Raw genomic sequence first — 12,601 nt, forward strand, 5'->3', positions numbered from 1 at the left:
AAGATAACAAATACATATACATATTGCAGGTGGTGGGATTTGTTTTCAAATCAAAAGTTAAAAATTCCAATAATATAACTCTAATATGAAATTCTTAATCAAATGGCTTGTGGGATCTGGATTAAACTGATGTCATAAGTTGAAAGCATATTATAGATACAATTTTTATTCTAAATATTTAAATTAATATGCTAATAATATATTACTAAAGGAATTCTTTACATAAGATCATATGGGTTGTAAATTTTATGGCTCTATGGGACCTCATCTTCATTTTGCCAGAAATAATATGTTAAACTTGGATTATATGACAAAAAATACTTGAAAAGTATTCAGGAGGCAGAGATCTGAGGATTGTGGTTCAAAGCAAGTCCAGGCATACAATTTCGAGAGACTCTTATCTCCAATTAGTCACTATGAACAGGAAGTGGCACTGTGGCTCAAGTGGTAGAACACTAGACTTGAGCTGAAGAGCTCAGAGACAGTGCCCAGGCCTGGAGTTCATACCACACCACAGACAACAACAATAACAATCAATCAATAAATAAATAAAATAAAGAAGAAAGAAATCCCTGAAAAGTAAGGCAAATGGGAATCCCATATTTTCTCTACTACCAAATTTCTTTTCCTGGTGTTCTGTTTTGTTTAGTAACATAAAAGCTGAGTATGATTAGTGAATTTTCACAATTCATTTTCTTTTTCTGTGCTTTAGTCTAATTAATTTCCTTTATTTTTTATTATTTATTCATTTATTTATTTTTATTTACCTCCCTACCCCTTGAGCCACAGCGCCACTTCTAGGTTTCTTGTGTTTAATTGGAGATAAGTTATAGTCTCATGGACTTTAGTGCCTGGGCTGGCTTTGAACCACAATACTCTGATCAAGGCCTTTTGAATAGCTAGGATTACAGGAGTGAACCACAATACCCAGCTTTAAGTATATTTTTAAGTGATCCATAGAAACAACCAATTTTGCCATAATGGGGTATAAAATAAAGATACAACACTTTTGTACACTTTGTACTTTCCTCAAACTGTAATCACTTCTTGGCAAAAAACATTTCTAATCCTCTCTGCTACCTTTCTGAGATGTACAGTAAAAAGTCACTCTGTGGAATCACACTGAAATCTCTTTGTTCTAAACATTTGCTTCTGTTATCCCTTGAGTTATTTTTATTAAAACATAAAATAAAGAGGACAATTCTTCACTGTTTTTAGGGCTTTTTTTTTTTGGTCATCCTGAGGATGAACTGAACTTTCCCATTTGTTGAATAACATTTTATTGCTTGAGTTGTACCACAACATAATTTCACAGAACTTTTATGACTTTTCTATCATTGTACATGTCTTCTTGATAAGTGGTCCAATTTGGTATTTCTGGTGTCTTTCAGTATGGATATTTGATATCTTGTTGTTTTATAATTATAAAGAATAGAGTCATTTTCAGTGGTTTGAAATGTGTCAGTTTGGGTGACATGGACTGCTTTAAGGTTCACCATGCTATGGTGCATACTGTGCCACTATGGGCATTTGTTTTTGCTAAGAGAGGGTTTCTGTATCGCTTTCTGGTAATAGACCAGATAGTGCTATTTGCATCATCTATGAAGAACTATATATGCACAGTGTTCATTTAAATCACTCTCTTGACTTTAACAAAAATGGAGATTAAGTTTTGTAAAAATACATTCTAATATCAATCCTTAGATATGAAGTTGATTTCAGTACTTTCTTTCCTATGGTCATATGAAGATTTGAAATTTTCTTTTGTGACTTTCCAATTCAAGTGTAACCACTCAGATATCTGGTATAGTTCTGATTTCATTTGACCTGATGTTCAATATCTCCACTTGACTCAGCCCTCTATTTTTACTTTATCAAACAGTACCTCTCTTTTATCATTGGACTGATAACAAGGTGGCATGTATTTGTTCTTGTTAACTGTTGTTAGAATTAATATCTTCTGCTTTAAATAGTGTTTTGTTTCCTATTTAGGATTCATGTTTATGCCTGGTAGTTATAGCATGTGCTGGACTCAGTATATAATCAGCATGAGATAAAGTATTCTATAAACGTTTGGTCTACAGAACCTCTTAAGACCATCTATAAGACTTCCTCCAGGAATCACATTGTTTGGTTCAGCCCAATGTATTTCCTTGGCCTTTGTGTTTCTATTTCTATTTCTTTAAAGAATGGCATTGGAATATTGATGGGTATCGCATTGAATTTGTAGGTAGAACTTGGCAAGATTGCCATTTTCATGATGTTAATTCCTCCTATCCAGGAGCATGGGAGGTTTTTGAATTTCCTCACTTCTGCTTTAATTTCCTTTCTCAGGGTTTTAAGGTTTTCATCAGAAAGGTCCTTTACATTCTTAGTTAGTTCCTAGGTACTTTATTTTTTTTTGAGGTTATTGAAAAGGAGTTGCTTTCTTGATTGTTCCTTTGATCCTCTCATTGTTGGCATATAGGAAGGCAGTTGATTTTTGAGGGTTAATTTTATACCCTGCTACCTTTCCAAAGTTTTGAATCAGCTCAAGGAGCTTGGGAGTGGAGTCTATAGGGTTCTTGAAATGCAGAATCATGCCATCTGCAAAAAGGGAAAGTTTCACTTCTTCTTTCCCTATTTGGATCCCCTTTATGCTTGTTTCTTGCCTTATTGCTCTGGCTAGGAAATCTCATACTATGTAAAAGAGGAGTGGAAAGTGGGCATCCTTGTCTCATTCCTGATTTTAGAGGAAATTGCTTTAGCTTTCTCCATTAAGTATAAAGCTAGCTGTGCATTTGTCATACACATCCTTTATTATACTGAGGAATGTTCCATGCATTCCTAGTTTCTCCAGTGCTCTTAGCATAAAGGGATGTTGGATCTTGTCAAACGCTTTTTTGGGCATCTATTGAGACAATCATATGATTCTTGTCTTTGCTCTTGTTGGTGTGTTGAATTATATTAATTGACTTGTGTATGTTGAACCAGCTTTACATCCCTGTGATGAATGTTGTTCGATCATAATGTATATTTTTTTGAAGAGTTGCTGAAGACGGTTGGCCAGTATTTTGTTGAGAGTTTTGCATCAATATTCATCAAAGAGATGAATATTTCTTTGATGAATCCCTGTCTTGTTTTGGGATGAGGGTTACAGTGGCTTCATAGAATGAGTTTGGCAAAGAACTTTTGTTTTCAATTTCGTTGAAGAGCTTGAGGAGTATTGGTGTGAGCTCTGATTTGAAAATCTAATAGAATTCAGCTATGAATTCATATGGCCCTGGGCATTTCTTGGGTAGAATGTTTCTCATTGCCATTTCTCTTTCAGTGTTTCAAATAGGTCTGTTTAGTTGGGTTAGGTCTTCTTGGTTCAGTGTGGGTATGTTAATATTGGCTAGAAATTCATCCATTTCTTCTAGATTCTCAAATTTGTTGGCATATAGGTTTGAAAAGTATTCCCTCATGATGCTTTGGATCTTGGTAATTTCTGTCATGATATTACCATTCTCATCTGTGATTTTGTTTATTTGGGTGTGCTTCCTTATTTTTTTTTTGGTAAGATTTGCTAAGGGTCTGTCAATTTTGTTAATGTTTTCAAAGAACCAACTTCCTCTTTTGTTGATTCTTTGTATAGTTTCTTTTGGACTCCAATTCATTTAATTCTGTTTTGATTTTAATCATTTTATTCCTTCTTCTCTGATTAGGGTTGGTTTGTTGCTCTTTTTCCAAGAGCTTAAGGTGCAACAGTAAATTGTTGGTTTGTGATTTTCCCAATTTGTTAATGTAAGCACTCAGAGCTATAAATTTTCCTCTGAGTACTTCCTTGGCTGTGTCCTAAAGGAGCTGGTATTTTGTGTGGTCATTTTAGTTAAATTTCATTAACTGATGAATTTCAGTTCTGATCTCCTTGATGACCCTTTGGTGATTTAACAATGTGTTGTTCAATCTCCATTAGTTATAGGGTTTTCGTTGATGGAGGTTGGTGTTCAGTTCAAATTTGATTCCCTTGCAGTCTAAGAGAATGCAGGGAATGATTTCTGAGTTTCTGAATCTTCATAGGTTTGTGTTATGCATTAAAGTGGTCTATTTTGGAAAATGTTCCATGTGCTGCTGAAAAAAAACTTCTATTGTGATGTTGTTGGTTGAAATATTTTCCATATGTCTATTAGATCTAGTTGGTATATACAGTTGTTCAATTCTGAGATTTCTCTGCTGATTTTTTGCCTGGTTGATCTATCCATAGGTGAGAGTGGTGTGTTAATGTCACCAACAATTGCTGTCTTTCGATATGGGTGGTTTTAGTGAAAACAAAGTTTGCTTGATGAAGTTCCATGCTCCGGGATTAGATGTGTAAATATTTTGGATGGTTATGTTATCCTGGAGAAGAGATTCCTTTATTAGTATGTAATGATCTATTTTGTCTTTTCTCACTAATTTTAGTTTGAAGTCTATTTTTATCTGATATATGGATGGCAACTTCAACCTGTTTATCGGGGCCATTCGGTTCATAAACTTTATTCCAGACTCTCACTTTCAAAAAATATTTGTTTTTTGGGACAAGATGTGTCTCTTGAAGACAGCAGAATGATGGATCTTACTTTTCGATCCAACCAGTCAGTCTATGCCATTTAATTGGAGAGTTAAGTCCATTGATGTTTACAGTTAGGATTGAAAAATATTTACTAGTTCCTTCCAGTTTTAAAAGCTTTCATTAGATCCTGTGGCTTGACAGTTCTTATGGTCCTTAGCTGGTATGATTTTTAGGTGCTGTTTCTTTGTCAGTATCACATTTGTGTTTGTTTTCAATGTGTAGAACATCTTTGAGAATTTTCTGTAATGTTGGTTGGATTGCTATGTAATGTTGCAACTTTTCCTTGGAATGGAAGGTTTTTATTGTTCCTTCAGTTATGAATGAGAGCTTAGCTGGGTACAGTATTCTTGGTTGGTAGTTGTTTGTGTTAAGGCCATGACATATATCCTTCCAATCTCTTCTTGCTTATTGATCTCTGCTGAGAAATCTGTGGTTATTCTGATTGGTTTTCCTTTGTAGGTGATTGTTCTCTTCACCCTGCCTGCTTTTAGGATCCTTTCTTTGGTCTCTATTGATCCTGTACGGATTACAATGTGGCAGTGGGATGTCCTTTTCTGGTCAGGTCTGTTTGGGTTTCTAAATGCTTCTTGTATCTGTATGGGCCTGCCCTCCTGGATATTTGGGAAGTTCTCTGAGGTGATTCCCTGAAGTATATTTCCAATACCATTGATCTCTTTCTCCAGGCCTTTCTCAATACCAATTAGCTTTAAATTAGGCTTCCTAATTGTATCTTGGACCTCTTGAAGCGTTCTCTCATATTTCCTAGATGTGGTTTGACTCATTTTCTGTTCTTTCTTTATAACAACTAGGTTATCTTCAACCCTGGAGATTCTTTCTTTTGCATTGTCTAACCTGCTATCAAATCTTTCTACTTTATTCTTCATTTCCCTTCATTCCAATTGCTCATTTTTGATGCCTTGCATCTCTTGTTTTAGATTATGTAGGAACTTCTTTAAATCCTTGATTTTCATTTGAGTGGTTAGCTCAGAGCTAACTCTCATTGGACATTTGTTGGAGTTCAGTCAGCTTTTGGTTTGTGGATTCTATGAATTTGACCATTTTTCTTTCTCTAGCTTCCTCATGTTCACATAAATCCTTTATTATGGCCTCCTCATGTTCACATATCACCTTCTTTAATGGTTTCATCTCGTTCAGATATGTCTTCCTCACATATCTCTTTCTGAATGTTTTCAAACTTTTCATTAATCATGTTTATTTGTTGCATTTTATAGCATTTAGAGGACTCTGCTAATTTTGCCAATGACTGCTCCATTGCCTGTTCATATTGGGTGGGAGATGCTATTTGTTTGGCCCTTTTTCTTGTGTGTCTTGTTCTACCCATTTGAAAATGGGAGCAAGATTAATACTACACAAGATTACAATTTTTCAGAGCTCTTTAGATGGCTAGACAATAGATGTTCACAATTTTAGATTGGTATTCTCTCTCTCTCTCTCTCTCTCTCTCTCTCTCTCTCTCTCTCTCTCTCTCTCTCTCTCTCTCTCTCTCTCTCTCTTTCTCTCTCTCTTTCTCTGCCCTTACGGAGAAACCAAATACTACCACCGATCCCACTGATCACCATTTTATGCCCCCCCCAAAAAAAAACACTATCCAAACTCTATTGTATTTAAGTCCCTCTGGACCTACAGTATAATTGAACACCTAGATATACAGTATTGCTCAACAAACATCAACAGTAGATCCATGCATTCTAAAGGTTGAAGGATGAACAGAGGACCAGAGATAGAAAATTTGTATGAAATGCAAGAGGGGAGGTAAGAAAAGAGTAATGTAGGAGTGTAAGATTACTATAGTAATGAAGAAAGGTATAACTTACCTAAGGTGATAGAAGGATAAAATAGTTGAGTACAAAATTAAGAAAAATATAAGATAAAACTTATGAAAATGAGAAGAGTAATAAGAATATATAAAGAATATACAAAAAAGAGGAAGGTATATATAGGAGGAGTCAGTGATAAAAATTTTTAAAAAGGAAAAATAACAAAAAAGAAAAACAAGAAAAAATGTGGGGTGAGAACCCACACAATTGTGAGTTCTTAGACAAGAAACACTAGGGTTAAGAACCAACAGATTAAAAAGCTGGTGACTGTATCAATACAAACATCATTTTTATCCAGTTTGTACCCAGTGCTGTCACTATGTTTCTAGGAATGACCACAGAGGAAAAGAAAAAAAAAATGGAAAGAATCATAATATTTAAAAAAGAGGGTGAGGGTCAAATGGCAAAAAAAATAAGAACACACAAAAATGCAAATCAAAAAAATGTAGTAAAAGAAGGGAGGTATTCTTCAGTTTTTTTTTTTTTGTGGGGGGAACAGGATATGAAACTTGTGTCTCTACTAACTTTGGGATCATAAAACTTCAAAAAGTATTTTTCTCCTGAAATTTGGCTTTGCAGTTTTTCAGATCAGTTTGCTTGATTGGGCAGAAAAAATAAAGCTAGTGGATCTATTAATGGCTTTGTTTACCAAGGGTGCAGCCCCTTGCAGGGGGAAAAACTTCCGCTAGCACCATGGGCACCCAGCTAAGCTGCCTCTGGGAAAACCTATGCCCTTTTGAATGATGGTGCTGCCAGCAGCACTTCTCAGTCTCAGGTTGGTTTGGCTGGGACTTTGCCAGCAGTCAAGATGGTGCTGCTGTAGGCTGGTGGGGGAGGGGTTTCCTTCCCAATGCTAGCAGAAGTGGAAACTTCTTCACAAAGGTACTCAAAATTTGCTGGATTTTCTGATTCCGTGAAACTGGCAGGTCCGTGCCATAACTAGGTAACGACCCTGAGCTCACGCAGGCTCTGTTTGACTCTGTCTGAATCCAGCAGAGAAGCCCTGTCTGCTCCACATGTACATTTTTAAAAATTCATTGTTTACTTAATGAGGTGAGTTCATAATCTGTCATATGATATTGAGTTTAGATTTTGAAAATATGTGCTAATTTTTAAGCTTGATTTTTTTAGGGGTAGAGTAGTATGGCATAAAGTACACATGTTCCTTTAGCGTATCACAAGCAAACAATATTTTCCCATTTTATAATCTACTAAAACCACTGGTTTACTCACCTTCTCTCTATTCAAAGTCTTGTGTCTCTTCTCTGTTCTTGAAATTCCCTGTCTTCTCACACCATTAGATCAAGTTGCTCTCTGCCAGTGGAAGAAAATGAGTTTGACAATGCTGAACTTTGTCCCTGGAACTTCCATTCAGACAAGGATCCAGTTTATAAGAATTAACGAAAATCCATTCTATGTATCAATGATATACAGGAAGAAAATAAAGTGTATTCCCAGGTGGTAAACTCCCTAGAATCCACAATGAAGCGTGCAAAGTAGAATGATGACCTTTGAATGTCATTTGATAAATACTTGCCAGACTTATTTAGAAAATAGTCATCTAGGTTCCCTGTGTTTGTTTCCGATTTCTTGTTCTATTTAACCTGCATGTGTGACCTCAAATATAAATACATATCTAATTACTACTTTAAAAACACAAATCGTATAAATGTAAACTATAAGTGAGCAGTTCAGCAATAGTTTTAAATCCCTCTAGAAATTACAAGTTAAAGATAATCTTTAATGAAACACTTCTTCAATTAATGCATTAAGGAAATATTGCCTATGATATTATCTTGTAGAAGTACTATGTAATTGCTGACATGCTAATAATTTGTAAAAGAGAAGAATAGGAAGAAAAGAATGTCAAACTCTGAAGATGTAAAAAGCCATCAATTAAGGGTTTCTGAGACAAGAACTCTTAATCCTGCACTAATCCCATTTCCTAAATGTATTGTTAATAATTTCACATGAAACCAGTCAGTCATTAACCTTTGCTTGTATGTACAGACTAATAAAATATTTCAAGAAAAGCAAACCATTTTTAAATATTATTGTTTAATTTAGATTTTACTTCAGACAATGTAGACAATTAATCTTATTCTTTTCCAAGGCAAAGAGCTCAACTATGCTTTTGCAAAGAACATCTAATTATAATTAATTTCAAATCACAATGACATTTTCCTAATTTATTCGATACTATGTTACTAATTTTTTTCTGCTTAGTGAAATTCAGAAGTGACCAAGTTAATATTTTAAAAAATTAACTGAAATCATGTCTAATAACACTATATTTTCACTGTAGAATTCTGAAATGCAAGACAGATAATTTGTAATGGCACCATACATAGTCTAAAATATTTATGTTATTAATTTATACAAATTAATACTAGGTAATGAGAGTGTTAATGAAATTGTAATGTAGTACATAAACTTTTCTACTTGTCTGTGTCTCATTTTACAAAGTGAGCTAATACTTGACACTCTAAGAACCTTCTGGAAAAATATTCAAGATAAATTCTATACAAAATATGTCTTGATTGCATGACTTTTATGGAAGAAAGTAAAATGTCTAAAATGGGCAGAAGGTTGAATATTTGAGTAAACATAACAACATATAACGAATGATCAATATGGATTTAGTAGTTCACAAAATTGACTACAACAATAAAAGTGTGCAAAAATAAATACAGCCAATCTTCTCTCATGAAAGCATAAAGAGTTTGAATTTGTTCTTCAGCACTGTAAAAGCTACTTATTTTAAATCAATATAGTGCTGTAAACAGTTGATCATACCTGTAATCACAGCATTTGAGAGGTGAAGATACAACGATTTCAGTACAAGGTTAGTATGGGTAGAAAATAACAAGATTCTCACGTCAAAAAACAAGTAAGGTAGGGTAGTATACATAAACAGAAGAAGACAGCAGGAGGATCTCACTCTGATGTTGGTTCAGGTCAAAAATACTGCTAACACTCTGAAAAGTGCCTAATTATCAAGGAGTTGATTTTTTTTTTTTTGCTGTGGAATGTGGGAATATTCAAGTACATGGAATTTCCTGAAATAGTAGAAGCTGTCTTGACAATCCAGAGGAAAGCAGCAGTCTACTATTTAAAGAGAGAAAATAAACTGTAAGCGAGTTAGTTTGCTGGAGATGGGAGGATATAAACAATCTGAGAGCACACCCTGTGGTGCGAACTAATTTGACACTGACCTCAGGAATTATTTCTTCAAAGTGCTAGAATTTAGATAGATCAGCCTTTAACACAAGTTCTGCCATTTGGCTCAATAAAAAAAAAAGAATAAAAGAAAAAGACAAAAGGAAAACCAAAGCATTGGAGCAATTGGTGGCACTTAAGAGCTGAGAAAGGGCTGAGAGCTTTCAGGAAAAGTGAAAGTTCAACAAATAAACAAGGTATTCTGGGAAATTGCAAACAGGAAGAACAAGGGGGTGGCTTGCAATAGACACCATGATCTGAGTTATTTCACAGAAACATTCTTCTCTGGTCCCACATTGATTACTGAATATGGAAGAAAGCCACAATCCAGTGGCATATGGGGAAGACATCACAATTTGGTCAAATCAAGTCATTGAATAATCTTGTTAGTGATTAGTAACCATCTTACTGTCTGCATCAAGGGTGTCAAATTCACACTCCCAGAGTTTGAAGTAAAGAAGACTTAAATCATTTAAGTTTAAATACTGTGTCAGACATTAAAGAAATAATAAAAGTGAAAATACTGTGATGCAGAATATCATGTCTGAAATACAAATTAGATTAGAAAGCAAGGATTCACTTCAGTTTGTGTTAAAATCAGTGTAATTTTTATAAAATAAAACTTACACAATTCAATAAAAATCATCAAGTAACTTAAATAACAACTGAAAAGTTACTGAATCGGTTTTAAAGTAAAGTCATAGTAATCTCAGAATAAGCCATTGAAACTTATATTCCAGGATGAAGATTGCTCTGTATAATATATAGAGTCTAACAAAGAAACACTACAGAAAAATGGGATAAGAGTAGTGATTCAAGACAGCAAATATGAACAGGGTGCTGGTGGATTAATGGATCATATCTATAATCCTAGCTAATGAAAAGGCTGTGATCTGAGTATGGAGGTTTTAAGAAGGTCTGGACAGGAAAATCCTTGAGATTCATCTCCAGTCAATCACCAGAAAATCAAAATAGTGCTGTACTTCAATATGAGGGGAGCCATTCTTCTGAGTCCATGTACTGGGAAGAATTTTCCCAGTACTAAATCTATGCTACACTTGAAACTCAAGGTATTTTGTTAGTTAGTTAGTTAGTTGGTTAGTTTTTTTGTGGTGGGGACTGAACAAAAAATCTTGTCCATGATAGACAAGTGTTTTCTTTTTCAATTCTTTTTATTTGTATTTTTTGTAGCATTCCCAAGCCTTTCGTATATTGTTCATACTGAAGGTTTTGCTGTGATATATCCTTATATTATCATAATATACTTTGAGTAATGCTCATATTCACCCCATCTATTCCTCTTGCTCTTCTTTGTAATCTTCCCTCATACCTTTGTTTTTTCTTTATTTTTTAGTTGAGATAGGATCTGACTCCCATTGTCCAAGGTATTCAAAAATTCAGATCCAATATTCTCTATCTCCCAAATAGCTATAATAAAAGTCATGAATCACAATGCCTATCTATTTTTCCTTCACATATATGCTTTCAAATTTAAGTAAAGTGCCATGGATTGTACTAATATTTTTTTAGAATTAAAGCATTAAAAATATATTTAGAGAATATCAACTATAGTATTCACAATTATTACATGCATTAAAGTTATGAAATACCTGTTGAACATGAAAACATATTAATGGAATGCGAAATTTCTTATATCTAATGTACTATACATACATGGAAATAGTCATCATAAAATATATGGGTATAATAAAAAATTCAAAGATGCCAAATGAAATTCTGAAATGACCACAGGCCACTCAAAAGTATTATGTATTCATTTGTTGTTGTGTGTGTATGCATTTGTTATTATTTTATGCTGGTCCTGGGGCTTGAATTTTGTGCCTGGGCACTGTCTCTAAATCTCTTTCTGCACAAGGCTAGAATTCCACCACTTTACCTAAGTAGTATATTGGAGTCTCACAGCCTTTTCTGCCCAGGCTGGCTTAGAACAGTGATCCTCATATCCCAGCTTCCTGAGTAACTAGGATTACAGGCATGAACCATAGGCTCCAGGCTCAAAATCATTATTTTGATAATAAACCATGAAAGTTACATTTTAATGACAGAAAGTAAAATTGAAAGATGTAGTGTCATATAAATAATTTTGAAAGATACATGAAAAGTATAATTAACTCGAGCAAAATGAGCAATACCCTAATTTCAAAAATAAGCCAGTGTGATGGCTCAGATCTATATTCCTAGCTAAAATAGAGGATCATGAATCCAGAGTGGACTCAATTTAAAAGTATGTGATCTTATCTGAAAAATAAAACAAAAAGGGGTAGAGGTATAGTTCCAGGCACAGGCTACCAGCTTAGAAAATACTAGGCCCTCTGGGTGCTGTGGCTTCTGCCTGTAATCCTCAGGAGGTTGACATCTGAGAATCGTGGTTCAAAGCCAGCCTTGGCAATAAAAAAATTCTGTGAGACTCTTATCTCCAATTAATCACCAGAAGATCGGAAGTGATGCTCTAATTTAAGGGTAGCCTTGGGCTGAAGTGCTCAGGGACAGCACCCAGGGTTGGGCATGGTAACCTTGAGCTGACAAAAAAAGAAAAAAATGAAAAGAAAGAAAGACAAGGCAAGACAAGACTACGTCGTGAATTACTATTTCATTCTATTGTAGATAAGTAAACAAATTCAAAGTGTAACTTTTTATAGTTTGGAGGTTAAAGACCTAAAGCTAAAGTATCATCATTGATACTCTCCTTCTTTAATTGTGGGTAGAATTCTTCATTTTTTTCTTGGTAGATTCTGCTGCATGCTATGATTTCTGTATTTCTTTTCAGTCAATCCAGGCTGTATTTCTAACACAATATGGTGCTTTTTCTTCTCTCACTCTCTATATTCTCATTTGTTATATGATATATAAACTTATACAGACTCCAATCATTTAGGCATATTACACACTCTAATCACAACATCATAATTTGATTATTTTTAATCAATGTTTTGACTTTTTTCATACCTTA

The sequence above is a fragment of the Megascapheus bottae genome, chromosome 11 (assembly GCF_031878675.1).
Source record: "Megascapheus bottae isolate mThoBot1 chromosome 11, mThoBot2.hap1, whole genome shotgun sequence".
Classification (NCBI taxonomy): Eukaryota; Metazoa; Chordata; class Mammalia; order Rodentia; family Geomyidae; genus Megascapheus; species Megascapheus bottae.